Source organism: Plectropomus leopardus, chromosome 1, assembly GCF_008729295.1.
Source record: "Plectropomus leopardus isolate mb chromosome 1, YSFRI_Pleo_2.0, whole genome shotgun sequence".
NCBI lineage: Eukaryota > Metazoa > Chordata > Actinopteri > Perciformes > Serranidae > Plectropomus > Plectropomus leopardus.
In genome coordinates, this window is record NC_056463.1 from 22,296,784 (window position 1) to 22,315,390 (window position 18,607).

Consider the following 18,607-nt stretch of genomic DNA (forward strand, 5'->3'; position numbering starts at 1 on the left):
AAAAACGGCAAAAAACACCAGAATATAGCATGCTGAAAAAATGACAGAAAAAGCAAGGCTATAGTAAGGCAAAAATTTCAAAAAGTGACCTGTCCCCAAAACAGCTGTAAACACCTCAAAACAGCATAAAATACTCTGCCAAGACAGGCCATAACAAAGAATCTATTAAAAACTGCCAAAAAAATCATATTATAGCATGTTGAAAAAATGACCAAAAAAGCAAGGCAAAATTTTTTTTAAAAATGACATGTCCCAAAAACAGCTGAAAACACCTCAAAACAGCATAAAATACTCTGCCAAGACACGCCATAGCAAAGAATGTTGTAAAAACGGCAAAAAACACCAGAATATAGCATGTTGAAAAAATGACCGAAAAAGCAAGGCTATAGTAAGGCAAAAATTTCAAAAAGTGACCCGTCCCAAAAACAGCTGAAAACACCTCAAAACAGCATTAAATACTCTGCCAAAACACGCCATAACAAAGAATCTATTAAAAACGGCAAAAAACACCAGAATATAGGATGTTGAAAAAATGACCAAAAAAAGCAAGGCTATAGTAAGGCAAAAATTTCAAAAAATGACATGTCCCAAAAACAGCTGAAAACACCTCAAAACAGCATTAAATACTCTGCCAAGACACGCCATAACAAAGAATCTATTAAAAACGGCAAAAAACACCAGAATATAGCATGTTGAAAAAATGACAAATGACCAAAAAAGCAAGGCTATAGTAAGGCAAAAATTTCAAAAAATGACATGTCCCAAAAAACAGCTGAAAACACCTCAAAACAGCATTAAATACTCTGCAAGACACGCCATAGCAAAATTTTGTAAAAACGGCAAAAAACATCAAAATATAGCATGTTGAAAAAATGACCAGAAAAAGCAAGGCTATAGTAAGGCAAAAATTTCAAAAAATGACATGTCCCAAAAACAGCTGAAAACACCTCAAAACAGCATAAAATACTCTGCCAAGACACGCCATAAGCAAAGAATTTGTAAAAACGGCAAAAAAAACACCAGAATATAGCATGTTGAAAAAATGACCAAAAAAGCAAGGCTATAGTAAGGCAAAAATTTCAAAAAATGACCTGTCCCAAAAACAGCTGAAAACAACCTCAAAACAGCATTAAATACTCTGCCAAGACACGCCATAACAAAGAATCTATTGCAAAAAAAAACGGCAAAAAACACCAGAATATAGCATGTTGAAAAAATGACCAAAAAAGCAAGGCTATAGTAAGGCAAAAATTTTCAAAAAATGACCTGTCCCAAAAAAACAGCTGAAAACACCTCAAAACAGCCTGAAATAACATACTGAGACACCCAATAGCAAAATATTTTTGCAAAAAATGCAAAAAACATCATAATATAGCATGTTGAAAAAATGACCAAAAAAGCAAGGCTATAGTAAGGCAAAAATTTCAAAAAAATGACATGTCCCAAAAAACAGCTGAAAACACCTCAAAACAGCATTAAATACTCTGCCAAGATACACCATAGCAAAGAATGTTGTAAAAAACGGCAAAAAACACCAGAATATAGCATGTTGAAAAAATGACCAAAAAAAGCAAGGCTATAGTAAGGCAAAAATTTCAAAAAATGACATGTCCCAAAAACAGCTGAAAACACCTCAAAACAGCATTAAAATACTCTGCCAAGACACGCCATAAGCAAAGAATCTATGTAAAAACGGCAAAAAACACCAGAATATAGCATGTTGAAAAAATGACCAAAAAAGCAAGGCTATAGTAAGGCAAAAATTTTCAAAAAATGACATGTCCCAAAAACAGCTGAAAACACCTCTCAAAACAGCATAAAATAAACGTGCTGAGACACCCATAGCAAAAATATTTTGCAAAAACTGCCAAAAACATCATAATATAGCATGTTGAAAATAATGACCAGAAAAGCAAGGCTATAGTAAGGCAAAAATTTCAAAAAATGACCTGTCCCAAAAACAGCTAAAAACACCTCAAAACAGCATAAAATACTCTGCCAAGACACGCCATAGCAAAGAATGTTGTAAAAACGGCAAAAAACACCAGAATATAGCATGTTGAAAAAAATGACCAAAAAAGCAAGGCTATAGTAAGGCAAAAATTTCAAAAAATGACCTGTCCCCAAAAACAGCTGAAAACACCTCAAAACAGCATTAAATACTCTGCCAAGACACGCCATAACAAAGAATCTATTAAAAAAACGGCAAAAAAAAAACACCAGAATATAGCATGTTGAAAAAATGACCGAAAAAGCAAGGCTATAGTAAGGCAAAAATTTCAAAAAATGACCTGTCCCAAAAACAGCTGAAAACACCTCAAAACAGCATAAAATACTCTGCCAAGACACGCCATAAACAAAGCAAAAACTATTAAAAACACCAAATAAATGTTGAAAAAGTCACGTAAACGCCCCGCCCAGGAGGCTAAAGAGGCAAAAAGCTCAAAAATGACCTGTCCTAAACTTCCTTAAAAAACAGTTTTCAGTCGAAAAGTTTTAAAATGTGGTGTAGCTCGTACAACGGCAGTGGAATGAGTCAGAAAATTCACTATTTCATGCGGAACCAGCCAACTACATCGCGAGGAAAAAAACCAAAAACTTTCAGGCTAAGTCTTCTGGAATGGCTGATTCACCTGCTGGAGCTAACGGTGAGAGCCCATCTAAAGACAACGTAGCTGCCGAGCTGACTGCCATAAGATCGATTCTTGAGAAGTTAGCTCATGACAAAATGCGGTGAAAGGTGGAATTGAGTCCCTGAATGAAGCCGTCAACAGCCTTGGTGATAGGGTCGAAGAAGCAGAGACAAGAATATCCCGTCTGGAAGATGAAGAGGCTAAAGCTAGCTCAGTTAGCAAAAACTTAGTGAAACAGAACTTGCGGCTGCAAGAAAAGCTGACGGCACTGGAGGGATTTTCCCGACGCCAAAATGTCAGAATATCGGGCGTTAAAGAAGGAACTGAGGGTCGGGATCTTGAGGGATGTTTGAAAGATCTGATGAGTGAGGCTTTGGACATTGAGGCTGATGATTGGTACGAAAATAACAGAATCCATCGTGTGGGTCCCGCACCACCACCTGTTGCGGATTCGAGACCGAGACACATCATCGTCCGCTTTCTAAGGGACAAAAGCCAAAGCATCTGTACTACTCGCGGCGGCCCGAAAAAAGAAGCAGATCATCTGGAAAGGCATGCGAGTCCGTTTCTTCCAGGACTAACGCCCAGGAAGTACAGGAGAAACGTAGGAAATTTGACGAGGTACGACGCTTGCTGCAACAACGCAATATTGTCTATGCCCTTCGCTTTCCTGCCATTATGACATTCTCATTGGATAACCAGCGGCATCAGTTCTCCAAACCAGCAGAGGTTAAGCAATTTCTCAGCGGCCTGGATTCAACCATCGACCCAGCAGATGGAGGTGGAGATGAGGGTTCCAACACTGAGGAAAATGGGTAATAAGATAGCTATAGGTCAGTCAAACATAGCAGTATTACTGTAGACATGGGTTCTGCGTTTACTCTTAGCATTTTCTAAGCTATGGTTATGCCTACTTATTTTATTATTAGGCAATTTGTTTTCCTTCATTTGTAGAATACAAACTGCTTTATTCAAGGCTATGGACAATTTTTACGACACGAGGAGTACGGTTTAAGAACTATCTTGCAGTCTAATTCGGACTTTGTGGAAAATTAAGTGAATTGGGCATTTTAGGTCACTTTTCGACATATTTTGGTTGTGATATATAGATGGGGGGAGGGAGGAGGAACGAGTGAAGAAGGAAGCCATTATGGGATCATCAGTGCTACGGACCAATGGAGTTCCTGTTATGTTGGGCTTGGTTTTGCCCAATCGTTCTGATTTTTTTTTTTTTTTTTTGTTTTCCATTTTCATTTTGTGGTGCCTACTGTTTTGTGCAGATGTGTTTATACTGCTATTGGGTTTTATCAAGAAAAGTGGTTTTAAGGTTGTGTGGATTAAAGACAAACTGGAGTGTTTTGGGCTAACTGCCCATTTAAAATAATATGGCTTGCATGACTTTATGGCATGACTTTATGGCAATGTGTAAAATAGTGTCATGGAATATAGCGGGTTGCCATAATGTTGTTAAAAGGAAAAAAATTCTTACATATTTAAAGCAGAAAAAAAAACAGACATTGCCATGATTCAAGAGACACACCTTGATGATGAGGGAGTCGTTAAAATTAAAAAGAGATTGGGTGACTCAAGTGTATTATAGTACATTCTCTAATAGGAAAAGAGGGGTGATTATATTGATAAGGAGAAACTTAGATTTTCAGGTATTCAAGCATTACACTGATCAAGAGGGTCGATGGGTGGTCTTGGATGCGTGTCTGCAGGGACAGAAAATGACATTGGTTAATATTTATGCTCCCAACTCTCCTGAACCAGAATTTTTCCATGAAGTTTTGTAACACAGTACGGAATATTGGACACACTAATATTATAATTGGGGGGGATTTTAACCAAGTCAGGGATATGTTCCTGGATAAATCCTCCCAGCCCAGACAAATTAATGACCCAGTTTTGTATGGCTGTGGACGTATATGACAGAAGAATTGAGCCTAGTGGATATATGGAGATTACTACATCCTCAAGAAAGAGACTATACGTTCGTTCTTTTCTCATCCGCACTCTACATATTCTAGAATAGATTACTTCTTGGTGTCTCGCTCTCTGGTGTGTCAAATTATTGGTTCCTCTATTGGTAACATTGTTTATAACTGATCATGCCCCTATTGAACTTGTCTTATCTAGTACTGAAAGTGTGTGAAACCTTCACTTAGGTGGCGCTTAAACAACTCTTTATTACAGAATGAGAGTTATTGTGAATTTATAAGGATAAAGATGAATGAGTTTTGGGAGTTTAATGAAGGTTCTATTGACGATGTTGGAATAACTTGGGATGCTTTTAAAGCGTTCTTGAGAGGGTGTCTTATTCAATATAGCTCATCCATTAAAAAATCTCAGAGGGATAAACTGTTAAAATTAGAACAGGACATAAAGGATCTTGAAAAACAGCACATACAGCATCCTGAGAGGGAAGTATGGAATAAACTAATTAAGCTTAAATTTGAAATGAACAGCATGTTGCAGAAAAAAGCTGAATATGCAGTTTTCTGTCTGAATCAAAAATATTTTGAACAAGGCGAAAGAACAGGTAAAATGCTGGCTTATAGGGTTAAACAGATAAAATCCAGTAATCTAATTCCTTCTATATTTGATAAAAATAATAAATTGACTACTAATAAAAAAGAAATTAATGAGGTCTTTGCTGAATTTTATCAAAAGCTATATACCTCCAATGGGTTAGTAGAAGAACAGAGGATGTCAGATTTCTTTTCCTCTATTAAAATTCCTAGCTTGACCAGTGATCAAAGAAATTTTCTAGAAAGAGAGATCACCTTAGATGAAGTCAAACAGGCGATAGGTAGTCTCAGGTTGGGCAAGTCTCCAGGCAATGATGGATTCCCATCAGATTTCTATAAGGCTTTTATAGATGAATTGTCCCCAAGGCTTCTGGCTGTGTATCAAGATGCTTTACAGAAGGGGGTAGTTTACCTCCTAGTATGAGATCCGCAGTGATTACATTATTACATAAAAAAGATAAAGACCCACAGTATTGCGGGAATTATCGCCCAATTTCATTAATTAATGTTGATGAAAAGATTATTTCCAAGATACTTGCCGCTAGACTTGAGAAAGTGCTTCCTATTCTGGTACATAGGGATCAGGTGGGTTTTTTTGTTAAAAATAGGTGCTCAGCTGATAATCTACGCAGGATATTACATGTATTATGGAAGAGCAGGAATAATGTAGATCCTGTTGTCGCCTTCTCCCTAGATGCGGAGAAGGCCTTTGATAAAGTTGAGTATGCCTTCCTGTTCTATACATTGAAGAAATTTGGTTTTGGTCCCACCTTTATGCAGTGGCTACAGGTAGTGTACACAGATCCTATGGCTACAGTTCTTACTAATGGGATAATGTCATCATCATTTACCCTAAGTCGGGGCACTAGGCAAGGTTCACCCTTGTCACCTCTCATTTTTGCTTTATTTTTGGAACCACTTGCTATTGCATTGCGAGAATGTAAAGACATTAAAGGGGTAGTTATGGGTCAAGAAGAACAAAAACTTTTTTTGTATGCGGATGACATTCTCTTGATTTCAAGTAATCCAGAATTGGCAGTTCCTGTCATCTCCTCAATTATTGATTCTTTTTCTGAGATTTCTGGCTACACTATTAATTGGTCTAAGTCGGAGGCTATGCCTATCTCTAAATTTTGTCCCCCAGCTATTAGAAGTACATGGCAATTTAAGTGGATGTCTGAGGGCTTAATATATTTAGGGATTAAGTTGACACCCAGATTGGATAAAATAATGCAAGCTAATATCTCTCCAGTGATTCAAAACATTCGCCCTCTTCTGCAGAATTGGGCAAAAATGAATCTTTCATTATTGGGCAGAATTAATTTGGTAAAGATGATAATCTCCCCAAAGCTCCAGTATATTTTATATATGTTACCTATAACATTTCCACACAACCTTTAAAGCTTTATAATACAGTTGTGGAGGGGTATGTGTGGGCAGGCAAAAAGCCATCCTTTAATCGGTCCAAACTTTATGCTGCCCAAGATAATGGTGGGTTAGATTTACCCAAGGTGGACTTGTACCATTATGCATTTTCTCTCTCCCAGCTAGTTAAGATAAATAATTCTCCTGAAATGAGGCCATCATGGGTAGCAACTGAGGAAAGCTTATTGGCTCCCACATCATTAGAGGCCTTTTTCACTCAGAAAGGAAGACCAGTACCATTTAAAGACCCTGTTCTGGCTTTTGTACAAGAAACCTGGTTTAGATCTCATCAATTCATTAATACCAATCCTTATCTTACTTCTAGAGCCTCTATTTGGTTTAATAAGAAATTATTAATTGGTAAATCACCTTTCATGTGGGCTGAGTGGGCTAGTGCAGGAATTAACCAATTGGGGGATGTATTTGGTCAAAATGGCTTGAAATCATTCATTGACATTAAACAAGAATTTCACCTAGATCAGAAGGAGTTTTGGAGATTTTTACAAATCAGACACTGTATTAAAACTAATTTGAAAACTGGCCTAGACCCCCCATCTAGTATCCAAGAGTTATTCCTAATTCCTGGTAACAGAAGAATCAGAGCTTCTAAGTTTTATGGGATATTTAGAGAGGCACGTGCACCTCATTTAGAAGGGCTGAAACGGTGCTGGGAGAAAGACTTGGGAATTCAGGTTTCAGAGGATAGTTGGAAGAAACTGGTTGCAGCTTGGTATGGTTGCTCACACGAAACACAGTCCCAGCTTATCTATTACAAATTACTCCACAGAAACTATTGGACCCCCAGTAAACTTGCTAAACTGAAATTAGTTGACAAAGATACTTGTTGGAAATGTCAGAAAGAAATAGGGACTTTAGTTCATATGCTGTATGGATGTGGAAAAAATGATCACTTGTGGGATGGGATCATTAAGCTCTTGAATGGTCTTTTTCATATTAATGTTTCTAAGTCGCCAGCTTTGTGTATCTTGGGGTTTTTACCAGATAACATAAATCTAACTGGAAGACAGAGAGTATGGGTGCGTCTAGCCACCACAACAGGCTGTAGGATAATATTAAGGCACTGGAAGTCATCTATTGATTGTGTTGTTTTAAAGAATGGACTGATCAAATGACCAAAATGGCTTTATATGAACAGGTAACTTATAGAGTTAAGGGGAGAGAAGATATCTTTAACCAAGTCTGGGGTCCCTTTTTGCAATATTTAGAGGATGCATCTGCTTTGTGAGATATTGTGAGTTAGGTATATTCTGTATTGGATGTGAAAGTCACGAGTCAAGTATACCCAGATGTCAAGTTAAGTTTGTAGGCACTTTGTTTTTTTTGTTTGTTTGTTTTTTTGTTTTTTTTTTTTTTTTTTTTTTTGTTTTATGTGCTAGCTGTTATGTAGTTCTGTTTGTTTTGCTTATTCAAAACCAAAAACAAAAATAAGGACAGAGAGCTGACATATATGGATGTAATGATTGTTGTAGTCAATGATTCTTATGCTCTGTTGTCTGATAAAAACATGAATAAGAAAAAAAAAAAAAAAAAAAAAAAAAAAAAAAAAAAAAAAAAAAAAAAAACGGCAAAAAAACACCAGAATATAGCATGTTGAAAAAAATGACCGAAAAAGCAAGGCTATAGTAAGGCAAAATTTTCAAAAAAATGACCTGCCCCAAAAAACAGCTGAAAACACCTCAAAACAGCCTGAAATAACATACTGAGACACCCAATAGCAAAATATTTTTGCAAAAACTGCAAAAAACATCATAATATAGCATGTTGAAAAAATGACCAAAAAAGCAAGGCTATAGTAAGGCAAAAATTTCAAAAAATGACATGTCCCCAAAAACAGCTGAAAACACCTCAAAACAGCATTAAATACTCTGCCAAGATACACCATAGCAAAGAGTGTTGTAAAAATGGCAAAAAACACAAGAATATAGCATTTCGAAGAAATGACCGAAAAAGCAAGGCTATAGTATGGCAAAAATTTCAAAAAATGACATGTCACAAAAACAGCTGAAAACACCTCAAAACAGCATAAAATACTCTGCCAATACACGCCATAGCAAAGAATGTTGTAAAAACGGCAAAAAAACACCAGAATATAGCATGTTGAAAAAATGACCGAAAAAAGCAAGGCTATAGTAAGGCAAAATTTTCAAAAAATGACCTGTCCCAAAAACAGCTGAAAACACCTCAAAACAGCCTGAAATAACGTACTGAGACACCCAATAGCAAAATATTTTGCAAAAACTGCCAAAAACATCATAATATAGCATGTTGAAATAATGACCAGAAAAGCAAGGCTGAAGTAAGGCAAAAATTTCAAAAAATGACCTGTCCCAAAAACAGCTAAAAACACCTCAAAACAGCATAAAGCAACTCTGCCAAGACACGCCATAGCAAAGAATGTTGTAAAGACGGCAAAAAACACCAGAATATAGCATGTTGAAAAAATGACCAAAAAAGCAAGGCCGTAGTAAGGCAAAAATTTCAAAAAATGACATGTCACAAAAACAGCTGAAAACACCTCAGAACAGCATAAGATAGCGTACTGAGATGCCCAATAGCAAAATTTGTTGCAAAAACAGCCAAAAACATCATAACATAGAATGCGGAAAAAATGACAGAAATAGCAAGGCTATAGTATGGCAAAAAAGTCAAAATATGACATGTCCTAAAAATCCCTTATAACAGCTGAAAAAACTGCATTAAAATAGCGTGCCAAGACATGCCATGGCATAGAATGTTGTAAAAAAAATAAAATAAAAACACCATTATATGGCATGTTGAATAAATGACACAAAAAGCAATACTATAGTATGGCAAAATTGTCATAAAATGACATGTCCCAAAAAACTCTTAAAACTGCTGAAAACTGCATTAAATAGCATGCCCATGGCATAGCACGATCCAAAAAAGACCAAAAGCAGGATAATATGGTATATTTAAAAAATGTGGCATGGCACGTTCAAAAAATGAAATGTCCCAAAAACCGCTTAAAACTGCTGAAAACCATATGGAATAGCATGCAGAGACGCCATAGCATAGAACGATACAAAAACAGCTAATAACACCATAATATGTCATTTCAAAAAACGACCCAAAAAGCAATACTATGGTATGGCATTTTTCCACTTTGTATACTATGACGCATCTCTACAAGGTATAATATGTCTTTTTCAGGCACGTTTGCTACTCAAAATTTGCCATTTTTCGACATACTTTAGTATGCCGTTTTTTGACGATTATTTGGACATGCTAAATTCTGAAGTTTTTTGGGCCTTTTTTTTCCACTTTGCATACCATGACACATCTTTACAAAGTATAATATGTAGTTTTGAGGCATCTTTGGGACATGTCAAATCTGACATTTTTCGACATAATAAAGTATGGTATTTTCTACAATTTTTTTAGTCATGCTAAATTATGAAGTTTTTGGCCTTTTTCTCCACTTTGTATACTATAACTCGTCTCTACAAGGTCTAATATGTCGTTTTCAGGCGTATTTGGGACATGTCGAAATTTGACATTTTTCTACATACAGTAGTATGGCTTTCTCTGCAATTTTTTGGACAAGCTAAATTATTTAGATTTTGTCCTTTTTTTCCACTTTGTATACTATGACCCGTCTCTACCAGTCATAATAAGAAGTTTTTAGCCATGTCCAAATTCGCCTTTTTTGGACTTACTATAATATTTTCAGCAATGTTTTCCTCATGCTATATTTCATGGAGCCGTAGCTCTCCTTATTAAGTGCCTGCATCTCCCTCTTACTCAGACAGTCTGAATAATCGAATGCCACCTCAGACCTGTGAGAGAGTGGCTTATCAGAGAGGTAAGGTGTCTTTTTATTTTTCTGGGTGATGGATACCCTACAGTGTTAACTTTAATTGGCCAGACCAAGAGATTAAACCCCCACTACTCGGGCAGAAGGAGCATCTCCGGTTTGTCCCCTCTTGGGGGATTGATGGTGATTCTGGGAGTATCTCCGGTACTACCCTGTCTTGGTGCTTTGTGAGTTTTTATTCACACTTGGTCAAAACCAGGCAGCAAACAGAAAGTTCGCCTTTTTTTTTTTTTTTTTTTTTCCGGCAACCTGTTTCTTTTTTGTCTTGTTTGGCGTTTTTTAGACCACCACCACGAGATTCTCAGAAGGATCAAATGCGAACACCCAAGGATGGTTGAAAAGGTTAAAAACTGCTCAAGGCAGGCTTTATTCTAAGATAAAAAATTTCAAAATCAAAAAACAACATCACTCCCTTTTACGGGAGCTACATATACCATCTAACACAAGGTCAAGATAAAGAAGAAGCACAAAAGCACAGAAAACTCTGAAAAGTTGTACAAAATGGTTTTCTGTTCCTCTTTATCTTGAGGTCCGTCACATCGTCACTCTCTCCACTCTCCGTCTCTCCTCATTGGCTGGCCTGGGGGTGGGTTGTTCGAGGAGAAGCTTTCTCCTGCATCTTGAGATGTCATGTTTGAGTAGAAACTTCTGCCTGCTGCTTGTTGTGTCATGTTCAGGTAGAAACCTCCTACTCCTCCTGCGTGGGGTGTCATGTTTGGAAAGAAGCTTCCTTCTCCAACTGCAGGGGTTTTCCACCCTTCCACGTGTTGTTTGTTTTTGTTTTTTTGCTCAGAAACGGCTGCTGTTGCTGGTTAATGAACATGTTAAATATGCTCATAAGCGAGGGTGCTGCCGTTTGCATATTCATGAAGGGGTTTATTTCCTTTTGGGGGATGAGCAGCTTGGTTAGGATCTAGGTGCAAGTTTTTCGACATACTATACTATGAGGTTTTCAGCCATTTTTTCAACACATTATATTATGATCTTTTGGCCTTTTTTCCAGCATGGTATATTACGAAGTGTCTGCATACTGATGGTCAGTTCTGGTTTTGCCTTCTTTGTCACTTGTCTCTTCGTGTTTTCAGCAGCATTCCTGCTACGCCTCAACCACGACCCATTGTTTGTGTCTTCACAGTGGCAAGTGATTGATTGACGGATGATGGCATTTCACACAATCCTGGTTTTGGGAGAGTTGGGTCTTTTTTTAAGGATTTTGAAATTGGATATTGAGTATAAAAATCAGTTTATGAACTTAGATTTATATTTTTACTGATCTTTTTATTAAAAAAAACAAACATAAAAACATATTATAGAATGTCATCAAAACTTATGAAAAAGCATAGTGTAATGTCAAAAATGTCACAGTACAGTATGTCATCAAAATCCTGAAAAAAGTCATAGTAAAGTATGTTGTTGAAAATCCTGAAAATAAGCCATCATATAGTAAGTCGTCAAAAATCATGAAAAAACATCAAAGTATAAGGTTGTCAAAATTATGAAAAAGCGTCATAGTATAGTATGTTGTCAAAAATCATGAAAAAAATCATTACTGTGTTAAAAAAAAATATGAAAAAACATTATATAATAAAGTATGTCATCTAAAATCATGAAATAATGCCATAGCATAGTTTGTCGTCGAAAATCATGAAAAATGTCAGTGTACTTTATCGTCAAAATCATGAAAAAACTTCAGAATGTAGTATGATGTCGAAAATCATGAAAAAACACAGGATTGTATGTAGTCAAAAATAAAGAAAAAGCTTCATAGTGTAGTAAAAATAAAAAAACCAAAAAATTATTTAAAAAAAAATTATTAAAAACCATTACAGTACAGTATGTCAATACATCATGAAAAAACGTAATGGTATACCAAAAAATTTTGAAAAAAGCATCATCGTATAGTATATCATCTAAAATCGTGAAAAAACGTTATAGCATAGTATGTCATCAAAAATCATGAAAGAAAACATCATGATGAAGTATGCCGTCAAAATTACGAAAAAAATTAAAGTATGTCATCTAAAATCATGAAATAATGCCATAGTAAAGTTTGTCGTTGTAAATCGAGACAAACGTCAGTGTACTTTGTCAAAAATCATATCATAGGATGTCATCAAAATGATGATTTTAACGTCATAGTATAGTATGTCGTCAAAAATCACTAAAAAATTCATAGTATAGTATGTCATTGAAAATTATGAAAAAGCTTCATAGTGTAGTACGTCGTCAAAAATCATGAAAGAAAACATCACAGTATATCATGTGGCCAGAAATCATTAAAAAATGTAGTCACCAAAAAATCATTAACAAACATCATACTATATAGTCATAGTATGGAAAAATTATGAAATCTGTCAAAGTATGTCGTCACAAATGATTAAAAACCGTAACAGTACAGTGTCTAGAAAATCATGAAAGGATGTCAAAGGATATGTCATTGAAAATCATGAAAGAAAACACCATAATATAGTATGTCATCAAAATTGTGAAAAAATGCATATTCTAGGTTTCGTTGAAAATGATGAAATAACGCCATAGTATAGTTTTATCAAAAATCATGAAGACGTGTCATAATATAGGTTGTCATCTAAATTATGAAAAGAACGCCACAGTATAGTCTGTCATGAAAAATCTTTTTTTTAAAAAAAAATCATAGTATAGTATGTCATCGAAAATCTGAAAATCTCATAGTATACTATGTCGTCAAAAATCATGAAAAAACATAATAGTATACGTCTTTAAAAAAACATGAAAAAACGTCAAAGTATAGTATTTATAAAAAATTCTGACAGAAATTATAGTAAGTATAGTATGTCACTAAAAATCATGAAAAAACACCATAGTGTAATATGTTGACAAAAATCATGAAATAAGACGTCATAGTAAAGTATGCAGTCAAAAATCATGTAAAAATGTCATGGTATAGGATGTCAAACAAAATTATGAAAAAAATGTCACAGTGTAGTATGAAATCAAAAATGATTAAAAACTGTCACAGTATAGTATGTCTAAAAAATCATGAAGAAACATTATAGTATAGGGTGTCATCAAAAATTCTTAAAAAAAAACATGGTATACTATGTCGTCATGCAAATACCTCACAGTATATCATGTTGAAAATTATTTTAAAAATATGTCATGGTGTAGTATGTCGTCAGTATGTCTATAAAAATTAGTGGATTAAGCAGGCGCTCCATATATGAAGGCAGTGTCTAGCCGCAGCAGCCGCAGGTTCAATTCCAGCTCACGGCCCTTTGCTGCATGTTATCCCCTCTCTTCCCCTTTGACGCTATCAATCTTCTGCTCTATCGAATAAAGGCAAAATGCCAAAAATAATCTTCAAAAAATAAAGAGAGAAAAAATAGTATAGTATGTTGTCAAAATTCATGGAAACACATCATAATATAGCATGCAGTAAAAAATTATGAGTAAACATCATACTACAGTATGTCTTTAAAAATCATGAAAAAACGTCATAGTATGCAGTCAAAGGTTAGGAATAAACATCATACTAAAGCACCGTTTCTTAAAAAGGGGGCACGCGTAACCCAGGGGGTACATGGAAGTACTCCAGGGGGTACATGAGTTTTTTTTTTCTTTGGAGGCTGGGGGTTGTGAACGACGTGCGACGGCCTTGCATCCCCTTTGGTTCCCCACTCCAAACTGCCCAGTTGGCAGATGACGCAGGGGGATCATTGTGATAATTTCAAATTCCTAAAAATTAATTAAATCCTAAAAAGTTCAGTGAAAATATAAATCTAAGTTCATAAACTGAATTTTACACTCAATATTCAATTTCAATATCCTTCAAAAAAAACTTGTCAAACCAGGATAGTTTGACTCAAACTGTCAAATGCCATCACCTGCCAATCAATCACTTACCGCTGTCAAGACACAAACAATGCAGTCGTGGTTGAAGCATAGCAGCAACACAGACAGACAAGTGACACAAAAGGCAACAACAGAACCAACAAATTACTGTCAGTGTGCAGAAGATTATGTTTCAATGGGATTTACGTCGACAAGTTGTAACCCCCAAATTTGAAAGTGTTTTTCAGTTACAATATTGTTCAGTAAATCAGACACTGATGTCACAGTGCTGTGCTGTACCTTTTTTTTTTTTTTTTTTCACCAAAAACTTTTTGCGCTGGTCAGGGGATACTTGGCTGAAAAAAATATGTCAAAGTATAGTATGTCGTCAGAAATCATGAAAAAGGTCACGTCGTCAAAAGTCATGGAAAAACCTAAAAGCATTATGTGTTGTCAAAAATCATGAAAAACGTGAGTATAGTATAGCAGGGTCTTCGTGCTAATAGTTACAGGATTAGTAGAGTGGAATATCTCAGGAGACTCTAGGGACTTTACAGGAGGAATTTGTAGACTGATGGGCAGAATTAAATGAAGACCCAATACACAGAAAGGGTGATGAAAAGGTACAATGTATTACTGACACTACATTACTAAAAGAAAAAAACAAAAATACATTTTTTTTTAAAACCGGACTACAAGAAAATGACTTTCACACAAAGTAAATTGGCTGAATAAATTCTCTTATGCTCCCTCCTCCAACACCGTACATCCCACCGTCCTCCAACACCGTACATCCCATCATTCATTAGTTCCATCACGAAAAGTCACATCCCCTCAGTTCAATCCCCTTCCAGCGCCAGAAATGGGCCATCCACATCCCAGAATACAAAGTCCAAAAATAAGTCAGTAAATCCAAGAAAAAAAAGAGGGGCAAGAGGTTGGGCTGGGGGCACTTGTGTGTGTATGTGTGGTTGGTAGATTGAGCAGTTGCAAACCCTTAATTAGAGCACATCCTACCATGCAGATTAGATTTAGGGATGGTTCAGTTCAATGATGGTTCTTCGGTTTCCTCTAGCTCGCCATCAGGGTTCCTTCACGCAAAAAAACCCGGCCTGTTATGAACAGACGAGGTCAGCTTTAACATACATGGCTCTGTTTTCATTAACAAGAAACTTCCCAATAACTCACAGCTGTGCTACTTCAAAACACAACAATGATCAGCTACCAAAATATCAGTCTACTATAAAAATATCATACTATTACAGGACAGTTATTTAAACAATCATCATGATAGACATGTTTACGTTTCATATCAAAACACTGCGTTCCGGATCAGCATAGCGTCGGTTAGCAGACTAGCATTAGCCACCATGCTATCTAAGCCAGTGTCAGCCGCTAGGTTAAAGGAGCTAGCGCTAGCCGCTAGCGCAGTTATTGACAACTCATTAGAGTTATGGGGCTCATACAAAACACCCTCTTTGCAATGTGTGACTCACAACAACAATTAAATAACAACATGGGCAACATTTACTCAGGGCACCGACATGGTTAAATCAACAAAAGCAGCGTGCTAACAACAATAGCACTATGGCAACTCACCAATTCCAAGATTCGGTTTCCTCTCGCTCTCTCCGTGCAATGGCACCATGTCCAGGGACACGGCTATAGTCCGGTAACAAGAAACAACCTATGCATTTCATGTTTGAAAGCACTGAATGTAAATAACATTAGTAAACGGTCTACTATTTACCGATGGCAGTAGCACTGTGCTCTCGAGGCTCTCGCGTTCACCCTCTGCAAGCCAGCCCCTCATCAATCGAGGCTGCGCTCCAAATGTCATTCAGCATGTCCTGCCAGTACGCCTACCCGATCCCTTCTGCGCATGCGTAAGCAGTCAACTTGAACAGCTACCTATGGCAGGCTCACTTGGACTAACACGTGTTTTATCTCTAATCTCCAAAAGCACCCATAAAATGTATCATAAATAATAGTTATGATAATTATGATACACTCAAAAATTGTTCCACCAGAAAGTCATGCAGCTGATTACCAAACGTGTATATTTATAGTTGTTTTTTATTAAGAAATAATTGCAGATCCGTGACACTCAGGCTGAAAGTGAATGAGGGTAGGTGTTTTTCATTTCAGTCCCCAGCCCAACTTCCCCTCTGTTTTCCAAGTGGCCTGCGATGTCCTGTGGTGTCAGCTGGTACATAATACCAAGGGCTGAAGGGAAGTGAAGGAGGTTAAATGGAACAACTTTTGGAACGCAGCGCTGGTCTGCTGTTGCTACTGCCGTTTAAAGCCCTGCGGCTGCTCTGATTGGCCACCCTAGTCTCACGATATTTTTCGCACGAGATCAGACAGGTAAAGGACACTTTGTGAATTTGACCTGGGTTACAATAGCATGAAAAACATGAAAAAGACGTCATAATATGCTGTCAAAAATCATGAAAAAACATCACAGTATAAGTATGTCGTCAAAAACGACCAAAAAACGCAGTAGCATAGTATGTTGTCAAAATGGTCAAAAACGGCATAGTATAGTATATCATGAAAAATCATAAAAAAGTGGCACTGCAAATTGATGAAAAGGCGTCATAGAATAGCATGTCATCAAAAATCATGAAAAAACATCATAATATAGTATATTGTCTGATCATGAAAAACTGCCATAAAATAATGTGTTGTCAAAAATGATGACAAAAATATAATATTACAGTATTCATTCATTGTATCGCTTTTCCTCCTAAGGGCTGCAGTGAGGCCAGAGCCTATCCCAGCTGTCATTGCGTGAGAGGCAGGGTACATCCTGGACAGGATGCCAGATTATCACCAGGCTGACACACATTGACACAAAACTATTCACGCTCACATTCACACCTCCCAGCAATTTAGAGCCACCAAATAACCTGGCCTGCATGTCTTTGGAACGTGGGAGGAAGCCAGAGAACATTAAGAAAATCCACACTGACACGGGGATAACATGCAAACTCCACACAGAAGGCTCGTCCCCCACCAAAAGTAATCATAGCATGATGAAAAAGTCATGTATAGTGCTAAAAAAAATGGAAAAAAATGTCATACTATAGCACGTCAAAAAAAAAAGAAAAAAATGGCATAGTACAGTATGTAGGAAAAAATGAAAAAAGTCATAGTATAGCTTGTCCAAAAAAGTATTGTACTGTGAAAAACTGAAAAAAAAATGCAGTTTAGCTTGTTGAAAAAAATGTCACAGTAAAGCATGTTGCAAAAAGTCAAAGTATTGTATGTTGAAAAAATTGAAAATTGTCATACTATAGTAAGTAAAAAACATTTTTAAATGCCAATAGTATATAGTGTTAGAATTAAAAAGTCATAGTGTTGCAAAAAGTATAATGTGTAAAAAGAATTACCTCATTAATGTGGTGGAGGGGTTTGCGTGTCCCTGTTATCCTCAAAGCTGCGTTGTCGGGGGCATTACCCCCTGGTGGGGTCCCCCAAGGCAAATTTGTCCGAGGGATTCACAAGCAACAATGCAGGCTCCATCCTGGTTGTAGAATGGTGGACCAACTCTTTACCCTTGCAGGACTGCTGGAGGGACTGTGGGACTTTACTATCCAGGCTGTGTTTTGTGGACTTGGAGAAAGCCTACAAACTGCTGTGAACCATCCAGTCCCTGTATAACCAGAGTGAGAGCTTCGTCTGCACGCTCGGCGTTAAGTCACATTCCTAGTTGGTGTTAGCCTCTGCCAGGATTGTCCCTTGTCACTGATTCTCTTTGTGATATTCATAGACAAGGTCTGAAGACGCACCTTGGGGGAGGAAAGGGTCCAGTTTGGGGACCCCAGAATTGCATCTCTGCTAGGGCGGTTTGCAGCCGAGCGTGAAGCGGTCGGAATGAGAGTCTGCTGGAGAACGGTGAATTGCCCCCTCTGGGTTTGGTGAGAGTTACTGCCCCAAGCAAGGCAGTTAAAGTATCTAAAGGTCTTGTTTAACAATTGAGGGCAGAGGGAAGCGTGAGATGGACAGGCGGTTTGGCGCAGTGCCTACAGTGATGCAGGCACTGCTGGACTGTTGAGGTGAAGAAGGAGCTGAAGTTTGAGGGCAAAGCTCTTCATTTTATCAGTCAATCTACTTCCCAACAAAAGAATGAGACTGCGGACACTAGTGGCTGAAATGAGTTTCCTCCGCAGGGTAGCTGGGCTTATCCTTAGAAATGGAATGAGGAGCTCAGACATCAGGGGGGAGCTTGGAGTAGAGCGACTGCTCCTTTGCATTAAAAGGGGCCAGCTGATGTAGTTCGGAGAACTGATCCGGATTCCAGATGGATGGATGGAGTATGTTAAAAAAAATGAAAAAAAGATTAATCT